Consider the following 7,401-nt stretch of genomic DNA (forward strand, 5'->3'; position numbering starts at 1 on the left):
CAATTTATTCTTGTTTTAGTCTTGTTTTTTGTTTCCTTTCTCACATGGCTTCCTGTCGAGGGAGCAGGAGGGGAAGAAAAAAGGCTTAACTTACATTTATATGGTCCATTCTACTAATACAGTCTGAGCCCTTCCACATGCACAACGGAGGACCTTCTCACAGCGACACCAGAGGCACTCCAAGTGGCCAGCTTCTGGTCAAAGGAAATCTAGTATAATGTCAAATTTTACACTTTGTACATGTTTAAATACATTATAACTGTATCCTCCATTCGCTTCTGACACAATAAATAAAAAAATCTACTTTCTTTTATCAAGATATGACATTTCAGCTCAGGGCAAGCCAAAGCCATAACAATACATTTCTTTTAGCCATGCAATTCATGCACTTGCCTCCCTCTTCTCTCTTGAAATCACAGACTATCACTCGTGGCCAAGTATGGTTGTCTTCCAAGGGTTGAGTCTTGGTAGTGGGTCCGTAAGTGACTGTAGAGACCTATTCTGGATCTGCATTATCTTTTGCAATGAGGACATACATTTCCAGATGGAAAGCAGCCTCAACAAGGATTTGTTTGACACGCCTTCCCCTTGGCATGTACCTCCCCTTTTGCCCAGCACTGAAGTGATTTTTTTTTTGTGTCAGGAGCAACTTGAGAGACTGCAAGTCACTTCTGGTGTGAGAGAAATGGCCGTCTGCAAGGACATTGCCCGAGAGACACCCGGATATTTTGATGTTTTCACCATCCTTGTGGGAGGTTTCTCTCATGTCCTCGCATGAAGCTGGAGCTGATAGATGCTCTTCCTGGGTTGGATTCAAATCATCAACCTTCAGGTCAGCTACCCAACCTTCAAGTTATCAGTCCTGCCCGCACAAGGGTTTAACCCACTGCACTACTGCACCATTGCGCTCCTGAAGTAATGATCCTCTGCCATCAACTTTGCTGGACCAGTTGCGTTGACCAAATGCCCTATCACCATCTCCCAAAGCAGTTATTTTATTCTTGGCTAAGAATGGAAAACAGAATGTTGATGGACAGCAAAAGAAATTTTAAAATGGTCTTAAAGCTACCTTAAAAATTGTGGCATAGACAACGAGAATTAGAAAGCCCTGGCACTTGAGCATTCTAACTGGAGGTCAGCTGTTACCAACAGTGCTGTGGGATTTGAAGAGGCACAAATAGAGAACTGAAAGTTTACTTTTGGGGGGAGGGTGTTCCAGAATAGTGCTTGAGGGATTCTAGGAACTGTAGTCTCAAAAGGCAACTTTTCAAAGATTTAACACACACAAACACCCAGATTCCAATCCAGACACATCTGGAAATAGGTTAACTCTTTTTATATTCAATATCCTAAGGCACCAGAACCCATCTGATATTGGAAGCTAAGAATGTTCAGTTTTAACTAGTACTTGAATGAGGAACTGCCAACAGATACTATTCAGTGGAAGGAATTTTGAAGTATTTCCTGCATAAGTCCCATGAAATTAATGCAGTTTCCATAAATTGGCAGGAGACTTAAAGGTACAAAAACACAGAGAGGATATCTCTTCTATTATGCTGTTCATCCTAATCTCCCAAATCATTTATTTTTATACATTTGGTGCTAGGAAAGGGACTGTGCAGAGAAAGACCCCCCTCCTAATTTTCTGGCAGTTCTCTTGGCTTGAAAATAGATACATTATGTTTGAAAAACAACTTGCAGAATCCCTTCGCCAGCATGATCTAAAGGATTCTATGAGCTGTAGTCCCAAAAAGGTCATTTTCCCAAGCTCTAATAAAATAATAAATAATAGTTCTCTCCTAACCCAGCCGTTTTCTTAGTTCATGAGAACTGCAAGATAGCTCTAATGATGTCCAAGCCAATTCCATCCTCAAAAACCTCAATTTAACAAGTGAAACAGCGACCCACAATGGCTGATTGTGCCAATTACAAGCACCCAGTATTTTCAGTTTGTATTAGCGCTTTTTAGATCTATAACCTAAGCTGTCTTCTGATGCTGGTTTTCACTATAACAATTTTAACTTGTTTTAAATCATGTTTTATTATATTATTGCATTTTTACTTATATTTTACTACTGGATCATATAGCAATGTAATCAAAGCAGTACATCTTTCAGTGCAAACTTGTATTAGCCATGAATATCTGAAATGTGAGATTGATAGTATTTTCAGAATTTGCAAGGGAGGGGGATTACTGCTGAATGTTGACAATTACTAGAATAGGGATTTGTAACTCTCAGGGAGAAGGCTGTGCTGGCAACTTTCAGTTTCTGACCTTTTACACCATGCAGTATTTGCCTCTATTTGAACTACTGGTTTTTTTTAAAAAAAAAAAAGAATCGGTGTAATAAATTGAGATCTCACTCATATATCTAATGTCTGATTAGTGTTTCCCCTTCTTGAATATTGGGGTACCAACTAGGACTTTACAAAACAGTTTCCAAACATTATATTTTTACTTTCTGGAGTAAGTGTCAATTAATACAAGGGAACATGCATTTGAAGTGCAGAAAAGCTTTTTTCTCCCTCAGTCTCTGCTGAATGCAGTCTCTGATAATGTCAAAGTGCAAATTAAGATCCAAATAAGCCCAAACACCCACCCAAACTGAAATCCTTTAAAATGCATTCTCAGAATGAATGTCATTCATCGATTCAGATATTTCATTAAATTGCTTAATTTTATCCATAACATCAAACAATGGATTTAAACATATTTTACCTCTTTAAAAAAATCTTGCATTTTAATGGTACTCAGTTTTCAGAAAATCTTCCAGATTTATTTTCTGTGGTACCAAATGCCTTTAATTAAACTTTTAAAAAGACATTAGAAAAAAAAGTAATTAGAAGGCCAGAGTTCAGAGCAGACCAACATAGATTCTCCTTTCTCAAATTACTGCAAGCTTATTTGGCAAAGAAGAGCGGCTTTTCTGTAAGAATACCCCCCTCATTAAAATTTGCCTTTTTAATTTTGGTATTTGAACTGTAAAAAGTACTAAATGTAATTCTTCTGGTAGTAAATCCTGTATACATCTACTTCAATGTCAGGCCATATAAGAGTTTTCTCCAAGGCTTTAGCCTAAGTCTATATTGAAAATTTGAGAATGTAAGCTTTATTTGTACTTATGTTTCCTTTTGTTCTCAAGATTTATATACTGCCTTTTGTTCTCGCAATTTAGATTTTTCAAAACTGAATCTGTCACCCTAGCACAAAATAAATAACACCTAGACCCACATTTGACTAAAATCCGACATTCTGAGTTTGAAATGTCCTGATTGCCATATGTCTACAATCATGGCTATATGTCTTTTAAGAATATGACCATAAACTTGATTCCTTTTCCATCTAATGTGGTTTAGCAGTTCCAGGACCAGAAAGATCAAAGAATGGGGACTTAATTCCTACCAGCTCTTTGTTTTTATAGTTTCTGTCTTGAACTCAAGGCTGTGCTATTGGCTAGCAGTTGACAAGGGTGCCCTCCCTGGATTGGTTCCTGACTCAGACAGTGATGGATGGCTGCCTTTAGGATTGGCTAGCATCACAGCTGGGCTGCTCCAATTGAAGGGAGCCCTGATGATGAATTGAGTGGTTCACGGCTCCCAGAGGAAAGCCAGCAGTATCCCCCTTCCTCCCCCTCCCTGGTTCCTGATGCATCTTCACAAGGCAAGGCAAAAGAAATGATATTAAATTAATGGATGGAGTTCCCCGAAGAAGGAGAAAGGGGAACATGACCTCTTGCCCCTTCCTCTCTCCACCATCTATGTAAAGCAAATTAGGTTTCATTGGTTTTTGTCCATTGTGGTTTCTTGTTCTACATCTCCACTGCCACCATCATGCCAAAGCTCTTTTGTTTCCCAATGATGATTGCAGAGTACACGGGCTGCCAGTATAAACCAGAAGAAAGCTCTACAGCAAGATCTGCTGCTTTTAGTGTGCACAAAACAGCTTCATGGACAATGTAAAGGGTGGGAATTGGTATTCAACAACACGCACACACGCACACAGCTTGGGGAAATTATTTCCCAGTTCCACAAATGAGTATAGACCGAAAAAGTGACTTTTTCAAGTTCTGCGCATGAGTGATACTGTGCTAGGCAGACACACGCACACAGACAATTTCTGCATGGAATCTGAGCAAAGGAAAAGTATAACCTTTTGCAGATCTGTTAACATAAAAAACAGATAGCTCTTTTGTATCAGCAGCTGGAATTATGTGGCCCTCCAGATGTTGTTTGGTTGCAATTTCTAGAATTATTCTCTATTGGCTGTGTCAGTAAGGGCTGCTGAGACCTTCATTCCAATAATATCCAGAGAGCTGCATGGGTCCCACCCCTGCCTTAAAAATTCTGTAGCAACACATGTTCAACTTATACATCTGTTCCATTCCAGCCACAGTGTCCCAAACAGAGCATTTTCATCCTTGGTATCAGCTTGGTATCATACAACCATATGCTTCTGTTATGAATAATAATACATTATTTATAAAGTAACAGCGATTTAAGAGGGTTGCATTGCTTGGGTCAAATAATACTACAGTAAGTGAAGAGGCAGTGAGTAATTTCATATGCCAAGCCTATACTTTGAGTTCTGAGTAAGAGTGAAGGTGATTTAGATTTATTTTGTGGAAGGATTGGGAAAAACAGACAGGGATAGGAACCCAAAGATTTAAAGGAGCCTTTCAATCTGTTCTCAGATATGTAGATACTTGCTGCCTTACTTGTGCTAGCAGGCAATGATTAGAGTTGTAGGTTAGCACTTCCAGAAGACATCAGGTTGGAGAAGACAAGATTATGTGAAATACTTTGAATATTTACAATCCTATATCAAAGAAGAGGAGGATTAACTAAACCAACGGGAACCATTGTTTTCTAAAGAGAACTGAAAGATATTTAAATAAGGGACCACTGTTTGGGATATGTTTGCTTATTCTATTTCTAAGAGCATAGCAATATAAACACTTAGTTGGGGGATTCTCAAAGTTGTTGTCCAAAAGTAAATTTTCTAGGCTCTGAGAAAGAGATCTGCTGAATCAAGTCAAGGACTGATCTAATCCAGCATCATGTTTCTCAGAGTTGTATTAGGAAAATCTACTCCTGCTGTTTTACTTCGAGGAAATAGTATTTAGAAGGGCATACACCATCTGATCCTGGATATAGTCTATATAGTGATAACTATTAACACCACCTTTTTTGTTTATGAAGGTGTCTAACCTGTTACTGGTAGACAGGTTTATACTTTTAAACCTACAAAACTCTATGACTAACTAATCCCAACCAAAGGGTAGAATGAGGCAATAGAAATATTTGTACCTTATGGTGAAAAATACAGTCTGAGAGCCCTTCCAGACAGGCTCTATAGCCCAGGATCTGATCCCAGGTTTTCTGCTTTAAACTAGATTATATGAGTTCGCACTGCCAGACAATCTGGGATAAACAGAAAACCTGGTATCAGATCCTGGGATATAGGGCCTGTTTGGAAAGGTCCTGACTTACTCCCTATAATAAAAAAAATAGAGTTGGATACAGTTTGAATCATGCTTAGAGAAAATCCTTTAAAATCAATGGAACAAGTCAGGCATGAGCAACATAAGTCTCTTGATTTAAGTAAGTTTTACTTTAAATATGATTGAGCCTGAGTATGATCATTATTTTTTCCATTCAGTTGTCATGGCAATCAAACTGATCTGACAAGTTTTTGAAACAACACTATCCCTTGTAATGAACATGCAAAAGCAAATTCAGTCTATACACGGACCACAAGCTGCCCTCCCTCTTTAATGCAATTTTCGTTCTTTGCAAAGAGCTATGGTCCATTTCTAGCCATATGGTTTATCAGATTTCACATGCTTCCCACCTGCCCACTGTGCTTCCAAGTCTTTATCAGTAGTCTGTTATGCAGAAATTAACCACTCAATGCATTGTGGATAAGGTGGCTATAAAAGCCGAGCTGCTTAATATTAGCAGGTGGATCAGGTGTTTAGTTTCATTTAGTGGCAGTTATTTACATATATTTAAAAGTCTTATTTTGTGCCTTCTATTTCAGTGGAGTGGTGATTTATGTTTGGGCTTTAACATGCACTGTATGGGAGCTATCACAGGCAGTGAAATACTTTATGAGTAGAATTCAGCATATCGAATAAATACTCCTTTACAGTTCAGACATCAACTGGAATTGGGTTCATCAGCCTACTGACAAAGAAGTCATGAGTCATCATATTAAATTCAAGACTTGTACTTTGTGTGTATGTGTGGGAAGTTGGGGACAAATGGGTGCGCCTATTATCTAAATATTGGAAGAGAAACATCCCTTATTTTGATAAATATTGCCAGGTGCCTTTCTAGGCAAGTGACATTTTCTGCCAGGAGAGGGCAGTAGAAGACAGTGACAGCCTCATTATGTTCCTGCCCTCTCCAAAATACACAATTAAAGGGGGAAATGTGGAAATCTGACAAGAGCCGATTATGCTTCATCAGCATCAACAAGAAGTGTGGAGACGAGACTTGCATTAAATACTTTCCCTCTCCCTCTTTACCTCTTCCCCCTCTCTCTATAAAGTATAAATGTATAGGTGCAAATTTAGACATGACTTCAACAGATTGGTGGGACTTGAGAGAAGCCTCCCACAAGGAAGGTCAAAACATCAAAACATCCAGGCGTCCCCTGGGCAACATCCTTACAGATGGCCAATTCTCTCACACCAGAAGCAACTTGAAGTCTCTCAAGTTGCTCCTGACACACACACATACACACACACAAACCAGACTGGTTCCAGATTTAGTCATTCTTGTTGGGCTTATTGAAATCAATGGGACAAGTTAGTCATTTTGACATGACTGAATAAATCTGGCTTTGTCCATATACGGTAACTGTTTTTAAAAATCATGTCAGAAGCTATTTTAGAACATACTGCAAGTCACTTCTGATGTGAGAGAATTGGCTGCCTAATAATAATAATAGTCCCGGTGGTGATCGGCACATTGGGTGCCATGCCAAGAGATCTCAGCTGGCATTTGGAAACAATAAACATTGGCAAAATTACGATCTGCCAACTGCAAAAGGCCACCCTACTGGGATCTGCGTGCATCATCCGAAAATACATCACACAGTCCAAAATACTTGGGAAGTGTTCAACTTGTGGTTTTATGTCACAAAATCCAGTATATCTATCTTGTTTGCTGTGTCATACTATGTTGTTGTGTCAATAATACAGTAATAATAATAATAATAATAATAATAATAATAATAATAATACTTTATTTTTCTATCCCACCTCCATCTCCCCGAGGGGACTCAGGGTGGCTAACATGGGGCCAAGCTCAGAGAACAAAACATGAACAAAATTAAAAGCATGTATAAACAAACATCTACAGAGATGTTTCCTAGGGGACGCCCAGATGTGTTAC

The sequence above is a fragment of the Anolis carolinensis genome, chromosome 6, assembly GCF_035594765.1.
Source record: "Anolis carolinensis isolate JA03-04 chromosome 6, rAnoCar3.1.pri, whole genome shotgun sequence".
Classification (NCBI taxonomy): Eukaryota; Metazoa; Chordata; class Lepidosauria; order Squamata; family Dactyloidae; genus Anolis; species Anolis carolinensis.